The following is a 12052-nucleotide window of genomic DNA, read 5'->3' as shown; positions in this document are numbered from 1 at the left end:
CCGGATTATAACGGTCCTGTTTCCCACCTACAGTGCACCTGATAAAGTTGTAGTGTTGTTTGTGCTGTGGCAGGTGTGAACCGGTCACAGTGAGAACAGGTGGTTCGATGAAACATTCCGTAGAACACAGTGTGAACGCTGAGTAGTTCACTCCCTGGAACAATAACAACCCTCTCTATCTATCTCTCACTTCCCCTCTCTCTCTCTCTCTGAAAGGCTGTGTAGTTCAGGCCTGTAACAACCTCTCTCTCTCTCTCTCTGAAAGGCTGTGTAGTTCAACCTCTCTCTCTCTCTCTCTCTCTCTCGCTCTCTCTCTCTCTCTCTGAAAGGCTGTGTAGTTCAACCTCTCTCTCTCTCTCTCTCTCTCTCTCTCTCTCTCTCTCTCTCTCTCTCTCTCTCTCTGAAAGACTATGTAGTTCAGGCCTGTAACAACCTCTCTCTCTCTCTCTCTCTCTCTCTCTGAAAGGCTGTGTAGTTACTGCTAACCTACAAAGCATTACATGGGCTTGCTCCTAACTATCTCTCCGATTTGGTCCTGCCGTACATATCTACACGTACGCTACGGTCACAAGACACAGGCCTCCTTATTGGCCCTAGAATTTCTAAGCAAACAGCTGGAGGCAGGGCTTTCTCCTATAGAGCTCAATTTTTATGGAATGGTCTGCCTATCCATGTGTGAGACGCAGACTCGGTCATGACCTTTAAGTCTTTACTGAAGACTAATCTCTTCAGTAGGTCCTATGATTGAGTGTAGTCTGGCCCAGGGGTGCGAAGGTGAACGGAAAGGCACTGCAGCGACAAACCGCCCTTGCTGTCTCTGCCTGGCCAGTTCCCGTCTCTCCACTGGGACTATCTGCCTCTGACCCTATTACGGGGGCTGAGTCACTGGCTTACTGGTGCTTTCCATGCCGTCCCTAGGAGGGGTGCGTCACTTGAGTGGGTTGAGTCACTTACGTGATCTTCCTGTCCGGTTTGTCGCCCCCTCGGGCTCGTGCAGTGGAGGAGATCTTTGTGGGCTGTACTCAGCCTTGTCTCAGGGTAGTAGGTTGGTGGTCTGTTGATATCCCTCTGGTGGTGTGGGGGCTGTGCTTTGGCAAAGTGGGTGGGGTTATATGCTGCCTGGTTGGCCTTGTCCGGGGGTATCGTCGGACGGGGCCACAGTGTCTCCCGACCCCCCTGTCTCTGCCTCCAGTATCTATGCTGCAATAGTCTATGTGCCGGGGGGCTAGGGTCAGTCTGTTATATCTGGTGTTATTCTCCTGTCTTATCCGGTGTCCTGTGTGAATTTAAGTATGCTCCCTCTAATTCTCTCTCTCTCTCCCTCTCTCCATCCCCTCCCGGAGGACCTGAGCCCTAGGATCATGCCTCAGGACTACCTGGCCTGATGACTCCTGGCTGTCCCCAGTCCACCTGGTCGTGCTGCTGCTCCAGTTTCAACTCTTCTGCCTGCGGCTATGGAAACCTGACTTGTTCACCGGACGTGCTACCTTGTCCCAGACCTGCTGTTTTCAACTCTCTCTCTCTCTACCGCACCTGCTATTTCAACCTCTAAATGCCCGGCTGTGAAAAGTCAAGTGACATTTACTCCTGATGTACTGACCTGTTGCAACCTCTACAACCACTGTGATTATTACTTGACCCTGCTGGTCATCTATGAACGTTTGAACATCTTGGAGAAAAATCTGGCCTTAATGGCCATGTACTGTTATAATCTCCACCCGGCACAGCCAGAAGGGGACTGGCCTCCCCTCAGAGACTGGTTCCTCTCTAGGTTTATTCCTAAATTTTCTGCCTTTCTAGGGAGTTTTTCCTAGCCACCGTGCTTCAACATCTGCATTGCTTGCTGTTTGGGGTTTTAGGCTGGGTTTCTGTATAGCACTTTGTGACATCTGCTGATGTAAAAAGGGCTTTATAAATAAATGTGATTGATTGTAGTTCAGGCCTGTAACAACCTCTCTCTCTCTCTCTCTCTCTCTTAGTTCTCCCCCGTCTTCCTCTGTCTTCCTCTCCCTTCCTCTGTCCTCCTCCCCGCTCTCATTTCCTCTGCCCCCCCCCTCGCTCTTTCTCCCCCTCCCCTCTCTCCATTAGGCTAAAAAATACCTCTTCCAGGTGGAGTGAGTAAGCACATTTTATCATTCCATAATGCTATTTTGAAATGGGCTCATTTTTTTCTCAAGAACGAAATTGTTAAGCAATTGTCTGGGAAATAATAGTTTCTCTGATTCTATCAAGTAATCTCAGTGTCCCTGGGTGATGACAGATTACCAACGAGAGGGGTTATGGTCCAATGAAATACAGGTATGACATCCACCAGTGGAGGCTCCTCAGAGGAGGAAGGGGAGGAACATCCTCCTCAATTAATTTCTTAAAAATATAAAAAAAAGTTATTATTTTTAGATAAAACTATACTAAATATAATCATGTCACCAAATAATTGATTAAAACACACTATTTTGCAAAGAAGGTCTACAGTAGCCTCAACAGCACTCTGTAGGGTAGCACCATGGTGTAGCCGGAGGACAGCTATATTCCGTCCTCTTCTGGGTACATTGACTTCAATACAAAACCTAGGAGGCTCATGGTTCTCACCCCATTCCATAGACTTACACAGTAATTATGACAACTTCCAGAAGACGTCCTCCAACCTGAACTGACAAGTTGTCCACACAATCAAAGGATCAGATAAATAATCTAGGAATGAAAGCATAAACTACAGCTAGCTAGCATTGCAGTACATAAAATGTGGTGAGTACTTGACTCAAAGAGAGTGAAAGACAATAGTTGAACAGTTTTGAACAAATTAATTTCATCTAAAATGAAGGAGAAGCAGGAGAGAAATAGTTTTGTAAATGACATCGCCGAAGTCAAGGATCGGTAGGATAGTCAGTTTTACGAGGGCATGTTTGGCAGCATGAGTGAAGGAGGCTTTGTTGCGAAATAGGAAGCCGATTCTAGATTTCAATTTGGATTGGAGATGCTTAATGTGAGTCTGGAAGGAGAGTTTACAGTCTAACCAGACACCTAGGTATTTGTAGTTGTCCACATATTCTATGTCAGACCCGTCGAGAGTAGTGATTATAGTCGGGTGGGCGGGTGCCAGCAGCGTTCGATTGAAGAGCATGCATTTAGTTTTACTAGTGTTTAAGAACAGTTGGAGGCTACGGAAGGAGTGTTGTATGGCATTGAAGCTCGTTTGGAGGTTTGTTAACACAGTGTCCAATGAAGGGCCAGATGTATACAAAACGGTGTCGTCTGCGTAGAGGTGGATCTGAGAGTCACCAGCAGCAAGAGCGACATCATTGATATACACGGAGAAAAGAGTCGGCCCAAGAATTGAATCCTGTGGCACCCCCATAGAGACTGCCATAGGTCCAGACAACAGGCCCTCCGATTTGACACATTGAACTCTATCTGAGAAGTAGTTGGTGAACCAGGCGAGGCAGTCATTTGAGAAACCAAGGCTATTTAGTCTGCCAATAAGAATGCGGTGGTTGACAGAGTCGAAAGCCTTGGCCAGGTCGATGAAGACGGCTGCACAGTACTGTCTATTATCGATCGCGGTAATAATATCATTTAGGACCTTGAGCATGGCTGAGGGGCACCCATGACCAGCTCGGAAACCGGATTGCATAGCGGAGAAGGTACGATGGGATTCGAAATGGTCGGTGATCTGTTTGTTAACTTGGCTTTCAAAACCTTTCGAAAGGCAGGGCAGGATGGATATAGGTCTGTAACAGTTTGGATCTAGAGTGTCACCCCCTTTGAAGAGAGGGATGACCGCCGCAGCTTATCAATCTCTGGGGATCTCAGATGTTACGAAAGAGAGGTTGAACAGGCTAGTAATAGGGGTTGCGACAATTTCGGCGGCTATTTTTAGAAAGAAATGGTCCAGATTGTCTAGCCCAGATGATTTTTACATTTTACATTTTAGTCATTTAGCAGACGCTCTTATCCAGAGCGACTTACAGGAGCCATATTTTGCAGCTCTTTCAGACATCAGCTGTCTGAATTTGTGTGAAGGAGAAGCGGGAGGGGGCAAGTTGCAGCGGAGGGTGCAGAGCTGGTGGCCGGGGTAGTGGTAGCCAGGTGGAAAGCATGGCCAGCCGTAGCAAAATGCTTGTTGAAATTCTCGATTATTGTAGATTTATCGGTGGTGATAGTGTTTCCTAGCCTCAGTGCAGTGGGCAGCTGGGAGGAGGTGCTCTTATTCTCCATGGACTTTACAGTGTCCCAAAACTTTTTGGAGTTAGTGCTACAGGATGCACGTTTCTGTTTGAAAAAGATAGCCTTTGCTTTCCTAACTGCTTGTATATATTGGTTCCTAACTTCCCTGAAAAGTTACATATCGCGGGGGCTATTCGATGCTAATGCAGTACGCCACAGGATGTTTTTGTGCTGGTCGAGGGCAGTCAAGTCTGAGGAGAACCAGGGGCTATATCTGTTCTTAGTTCTGAATTTTTTGAATGGGGCATGCTTATTTAAGATTGAGAGGAAAGCACTTTTAAAGAACAACCAGGCTTCTTCTACTGGCGGAATGAGATCGATATCCATCCAGGATACCTGGGCCAGGTCAATTAGGAAGGCCTGCTCGCTAAAGTGTTTTAGGGAGCGTTTGACAGTGATGAGGGGTGGTCGTTTGACCGCGGACCCGTTAAGGATGCAGGCAATGAGGCAGTGATCGCTGAGATCCTGGTTGAAGACAGCGGAGGTGTATTTAGAGGGTAAGTTAGTCAGGATGATATCTATGAGGGTGCCCATGTTTACGGATTTTTGGTTGTACCTGGTAGGTTCCTTGATAATTTGTGTGAGATTGAGGGCATCTAGTTTGGATTGTAGGATGGCCGGGGTGTTAAGCATATCCCAGTTTAGGTCACCAAGCAGTACAAACTCTGAGGATAGATGGGGGGCAATCAATTCACATATAGTGTCCAGGGCACAGCTGGGTGCTGAGGGGGGTCTGTAGCAAGTGGCAACAGTGAGAGACTTATTTCTGGAAAGGTGGATTTTTAGAAGTAGGAGCTCAAACTGTTTGGGCACAGACCTGGGTAGTACGATAGAGCTCTGCAGGCTATCTCTACAGTAGATTGCAACTCCACCCCCTTTGGCAGTTCTATCTAGATGGAAAATGTTGTAGTTGGGGATGGACATTTCTGAATTTTTGGTGGCCTTCCTAAGCCAGGATTCAGACACTGCTAGAACATCAGGGTTGGCGGAGTGTGCTAACGCAGTGAATAACTCAAACTTAAGAAGGAGGCTTCTGATGTTAACGTGCAGAAAACCAAGGCTTTTACGGTTACAGAAGTCAACAAATGATAACTCCTGGGGAGTAGGAGTGATACTGGGGGCTGCAGGGCCTGGGTTAGCCTCTACATCACCAGAAGAACAGAGGTGGACTAGAATAAGGATACGGCTAAAGGCTTTAAGAACTGGTCTTCTAGTGCGTTGGGTACAGAGAATAAAGGGGGCAGATTTCTGGGCATTGTAGAATAGATTCAGGGCATTATGTACAGACAAAGATATGGAAGGATATGAGTACAGTGGAGGTAAACCTAAGCGTTGGGTAACAACGAAAGAGATAGCATCACTGGAGGCACCGATTGAGCCGGTCTCGGCGTGTATGGGGGGTGGAACAAAGGAGCTATTTGAGGCTGTTTGAGAATGACTTGGGGTTCTATATTGAAATTGTATAATAAGAACTAACTGGAACAGCAATAGGCAAGGCATATTGACATGGGAGAGAGGCATAAAGGTGTTATTAGAGAGAGCTAAGACAACAACTGGTAATGGCGATGAAAGTTTGGGCTGAGGCTAAACAGATAAACAGGACAGGGTACCGTGTAAAGGAACAGTCCAGCAGGCATCAGCTGTGCAGCTGAGTGATCATAAGGTCCAGTGAACAGCAATATGTGAGTCCGAGAGCAGTTCGATTTGGTGCTAAAGGTCAGCGAGCAGGAAGCACGGCTGTTGGGTGTTTGCGTGTGCTAGCGGGCCGGGGCTAGCAGATGGACCTTCGTGGTCGTCGCAACGGGAAGCCTGTTGAAACCACAGATGATTACGTCGGCAGACCAGTCGTGATGGATCGGCGGGGCTCCGTGTCGACTCTAGGAGGTCCCGTCTGGTTGACAGAGAGGTAGATAGCCGGGAGATGTGCCTAACTTGAGGCTAGCTCAAGGCTGATTAGCCAAAAACAACATCCAATTGGTTGCAGCTAGCTAGTTGCGATGATCAGGTGTTAAAGGTCCAGTGATTGATTGATTCCGGCAGAAAATCCGATATGTTCTGGGTCGATAACGCGCTGTGCAGACTGTGCAGACTGGCCAATAATAGTCCAGGCTAGAGCTGGCTGGTAGGTAGTGCAGGCCATGGACAATGGTGAAAAACCGCTAACGGTGGCTAATAGCAAGTAGCTAGTTAGCTGGCTACTCCCGTCCAGTAAACAAAGAGGTAGATAGCCAGGATATGGGCCTGGCTCAAGGCTAACTGGTGCTTTCTTCGGGGACAGTGGTGATTAGCCTACAGCAACATCCATTCGGTTGAGGCTAGCTAGTTGCGATCCGGTGTTAGGGTCCAGTGATTCAGTTATTCCGGCAGAAAATCCGATGTTCTGGGTGAAAACCGCTAACGGTGGCTAATAGCAAGTAGCTAGTTAGCTGGTTAGCTAGTTTCAACTGGAGATTCTAGATAAAGGTGAGTAAATAATAGAATCCATTCCACATTGAGTGAGGCGGGTTGCAGGAAAGTATATTTAGTAGAAGGATGAAAAGTGTGATAGGGAAATATGTACGAAAAAAATACAAAAAATACAAAAAAACAGGCTATTTACACGGACACACAACAAAGATCACGACCGCACTGCTACGCCATCTTGGATTCATCATACAGCTGATGTGTTGTGCATTGAAGTCCACTAGCGAAGGGAAGAGGTGAGAGGAGAAGAGTGCATGGATGCGAGAAGGAATACAACGTGGCTGCTATGAAAGTGAACTGTGTTTACGCGTGATCAGGGGTGTATTCATTCCGCTGATTCTGTTGAAAAACATTTCTTAAACGGAAGCAAACAGAACAAAACGGGGATAAACATACCTGAATTTGTCCAATAGAAACTCTAGTTTGCAACTGTTGGACTAATGATTACACCCTAGATAAGCTAGATGCAAGCAAGAGTGTGCAAGGCAGTGTTGAATGTGTCACTGTCTGTCCATGTGTCACTGTATGTCACCTCAAATTTGTCTCTCGACCTGTGTGCACCTTCTTTGTAAACTTTCATTCATAAGCTAGGTTGTAGCAACCTCATGATGGGTATAGGGAACATTAGAGTATCATGTAGTAGCCTAAACCTATCGATGTAACATTGAACTGGGTGAATGGAATATGAATGACAGTCATCCAATATGCTGGAATAGAAATAAGGTCATACTCATAAAGAAATATTTGTCCTCCCTCATCTTCAACGGCACACATCGCCATCTACCCTGTCACTCACTTCAAACCAGATCATTAGATGGATTTGGGGAGAAAGAAAGAGAGATTAAAAGGTAAACTGTTTTGATAGGAAGGAAGGATTGTGTCAAACTGCATGGCATTGACTGGATTGAGTCCATAAAAAAAGGGAATGTCCATGTCAGTCAAAACGTTGTCACTGTATCCCTGCTTTGTAACCATGTTTATGGACAGTTCTTACATTCTTTTTTCTCCAGCAACTATTCTGGATATGTGTAAACTCCTTTCCTTGATTGGATTGAGACCTTGGCTTTGGCCCAGAAGAAATGAGAGCCTCACACATGAATAACAACACCACTAAAATGTTTTCTGTGTGGGCTTAGCTTGAGTGAACCCTGTGCCACTTTTACACTTTAACTAAAAGAGTCAGCACATTAAAACATCTGTCATTTAGCTCTGGAGAGACGTTGGGCTTCCCCAAGAGTGTAATGTGTCATTTGAACACTGGCTCTCGAGTCACTACGAATCATATGGTTGTTAAGGTATTCATATGCTTTATTACAGTGAGGGAAAAAAGTATTTGATCCCCTGCTGATTTTGTACGTTTGCCCACTGACAAAGAAATGATCAGTCTATAATTTTAATGGTAGGTTTATTTGAACAGTGAGAGACATAATAACAACAAAAAAATCCAGAAAAACGCATGTCAAAAATGTTATAAATTGATTTGCATTTTAATGATGGAAATAAGTATTTGACTCCCTCTCAATCAGAAAGATTTCTGGCTCCCAGGTGTCTTTTATTCAGGTAACGAGCTGAGATTAGGAGCACACTCTTAAAGGGAGTGCTCCTAATCTCAGTTTGTTACCTGTATAAAAGACACCTGTCCACAGAACAAATCAATCAATCAGATTCCAAACTCTCCACCATGGCCAAGACCAAAAGAGCTATCCAAGGATGCCAGGGACAAGATTGTAGACCTACACAAGGCAGGAATGGGCTACAACACCATCGCCAAGCAGCTTGGTGAGAAGGTGACAACAGTTGGTGCGATTATTCGCAAATGGAAGAAACACAAAATAACTGTCAATCTCCCTCGGCCTGGGGCTCCATGCAAGTTCTCACCTCGTGGAGTTGCAATGATCATGAGAACGGTGAGGAATCAGCCCAGAACTACACGGGAGGATCTTGTCAATGATTTCAAGGCAGCTGGGACCATAGTCACCAAGAAAACAATTGGTAACACACTACGCCGTGAAGGACTGAAATCCTGCAGCGCCCGCAAGGTCCCCCTGCTCAAGAAAGCACATATACAGGCCATCTGAAGTTTGCCAATGAACATCTGAATGATTCAGAGGAGAACTGGGTGAAAATGTTGTGGTCAGATGAGACCAAAATCGAGCTCTTTGGCATCAACTCAACTCACAGTTTTTGGAGGAGCAGGAATGCTGCCTATGACCCCAAGAACACCATCCCCACCGTCAAACATGGAGGTGGAAACATTATGCTTTGGGGTGTTTTTCTGCTAAGGGGACAGGACAACTTCACCGCATCAAAGGGACGATGGACGGGGCCATGTACTGTCAAATCATGGGTGAGAACCTCCTTCCCTCAGCCAGGGCATTGAAAATGGGTCATGGATGGGTATTCCAGCATGACAATGACCCATAACACACGGCCAAGGCAACAAAGGAGTGGCTCAAGAAGAAGCACATTAAGGTCCTGGAGTGGCCTAGCCAGTCTCCAGACCTTAATCCCATAGAAAATCTGTGGAGGGAGCTGAAGGTTCGAGTTGCCAAACGTCAGCCTCGAAACCTTAATGACTTGGAGAAGATCTGCAAAGAGGAGTGGAACAAAATCCCTCCTGAGATGTGTGCAAACCTGGTGGCCTACAACTACAAGAAACGTCTGACCTCTGTGATTGCCAACAAGGGTTTTGCCACCAAGTACTAAGTCATGTTTTGCAGAGGGGTCAAATACTTATTTCCATCATTAAAATGCAAATCAATTTATAACATTTTTTGACATGCGTTTTTCTGGATTTTTTTGTTGTTATTCTGTCTCTCACTGTTCAAATAAACCTACCATTAAAATTATAGGCTGATCATGTCTTTGTCAGTGGGCAAACGTACAAAATCAGCAGGGGATCAAATACTTTTTTCCCTCACTGTATTTCTTTCCCATTAAGTAGCAACGCTCATGCACCGCCCACCTGAGGTCTGTCTTTTTCAGCCATATATTTCCTGTATTTGAGGCAAAATCCACTTGTCACCTAAATCTTGCTGGTTTGATCGCCTTCATTTTATTCCTGCAACTCTTTCATACTCTTACGGATGTCCAGAGAGGACATAAGAATACAAAAAGAATTCCCTCGTTTTCGTCAAGATTCGTGAGATAAACTATATTGATAGGAGTGGAGGTATTGATCACAGGAGGTTGGTGACACCTTAATTTGGGGAGGACAGGCTCATGGTAATGTCTGGAGCGTAATAGGTGGAACGGTATCAAATACATCAAAACACATGGTTTCCATGTGGTTGATGCCATTCCATTTGCTCCGTTCCAGCCGTTGTTATGAGCCGTCCTCCCCTCAGGAACCTCCTGTGGTATTGATGATAGACTAACGGCAGTGTCACAGTGCACCGGAGGCAGTGGGACTCCTCAAATATCTAAGACCTTTAACTAGAGCACGTCTGTTGTAGTAGCCATGAGGTCGGTGGTACCTTAAATCGGGAGAATGGGCTCGTGGTAATGGCTGGAGCGGAATGAGGTGGAGTGGTATCAAACGCATTGTTTCTTTTGTGTTTGATGCCATTCCATTTGCTCTGTTCCAGCCATTATTATGAGCTGTCCTCCCCTCAGCAGCCTCCACTGGTCCTAGTGTGTAGGCCTGGGCTTTCTTATCAACGGCAAACGGAGGAATTACAAATTCCAAACAAACTATACGTGTCAGACCATGTATCTAGTCAGTGAGATTATTTTATATAACTGGATGAATTGCGGAAGCCGTCCTAAAGCAGCACAACATTTTGCCCACCATTTGTGGCTGAAATGACAAATAGACTGTAGCCTTCATGAAATGTTTGAGTATTTACAAACCGCAACACTTCACCTGTTTTACTAGTTTTATGTACCACTTGTTAACTGTTGTTTGTGAATGTGTTTTTTGCTTCTATTGACAGACCAACCTCCCTGTTAAAACTAATTAAAGAGATTAAAATAAACTTTTATTGGTAGTCTGGTAAACTTTGGTAAACGTTCATTGGTAGTGTGAAACCACGGAACATTCCACATTCAACCCAATTAAAGTAGAAGTGCAAATCATGTCTTTAAAATTTTATTGGAGCCAAAACTGGAATCTATAACCGACAGACATAATGCAATTTCTGCCTGGGTTAATCCCTGACCCTGATCAAAATAAAAATGGATGTGCTCATCTACCGTGGGCTCGGCCGCCTCAGCCATACTGTCAAACTATCATCAAGAAGCCCACCCCTATTTATAGAGTTTATCTAGCGATCTCGACAAAACAACTTTTGTTAAGTCGTGATCACAAGAAAATTATCTTGTGATCGACAAAACAAGGAATTTATTTATTTATTTATTAATATGTCCTCTTTGGACTTCCGTATACTCGATGCTTGTACTTGTAATTTTTCCTGTTAATGTTACGACTGCGGAAATGTTTGTAATGACCTGTCAAACACATTCCGGTGATGGCTGAATGGGGCTCAGTACATTGCTTTCGTTGCATCTATAAGAACGCTACAGCTTCATCAGGGATTTAATGCATCGTCTCAACACTTAAATCACAAGAAAGAGAAGAAAGTGAGAGAACTTTATTTTGATGGGTGGTTATTTTTTGTGGAATTGAAAAAAGTAATAATTTAATACCGTATAAATGTTTACAAATGAGATGTGCTGAAATGAAAGCAACTTCCGAAAATGAACACTGGGATTATAGTGATGCAGTTGATGTCGGAAGTTTACATACACCTTAACCAAATACATCAGTTTTTCACAATTCCTGACATTTAATCCTAGTAAAAATTCCCTGTCTTAGGTCAGTTAGAATCACCACTTTATTTAAGAATGTGAAATGTCAGAATAATAGTAGAGAGAATGATTTATTTAAGCTTTTATTTATTTCATCACATTCCCAGTGGGTCAGAAGTATACATACAGTGGGGGAAAAAAGTATTTAGTCAGCCACCAATTGTGCAAGTTCTCCCACTTAAAAAGATGAGAGAGGCCTGTAATTTTCATCATAGGTACACGTCAACTATGACAGACAAATTGAGATTTTTTTTCTCCAGAAAATCACATTGTAGGATTTTTTATGAATTTATTTGCAAATTATGGTGGAAAATAAGTATTTGGTCACCTACAAACAAGCAAGATTTCTGGCTCTCACAGACCTGTAACTTCTTCTTTAAGAGGCTCCTCTGTCCTCCACTCGTTACCTGTATTAATGGCACCTGTTTGAACTTGTTATCAGTATAAAAGACACCTGTCCACAACCTCAAACAGTCACACTCCAAACGCCACTATGGCCAAGACCAAAGAGCTGTCAAAGGACACCAGAAACAAAATTGTAGACCTGCACCAGGCT

Source organism: Coregonus clupeaformis, chromosome 10 (genome assembly GCF_020615455.1).
Source record: "Coregonus clupeaformis isolate EN_2021a chromosome 10, ASM2061545v1, whole genome shotgun sequence".
Taxonomy (NCBI): Eukaryota; Metazoa; Chordata; class Actinopteri; order Salmoniformes; family Salmonidae; genus Coregonus; species Coregonus clupeaformis.
The sequence above is the reverse complement of the archived record's forward strand: the minus strand, read 5'-3'. Positions refer to the sequence as shown.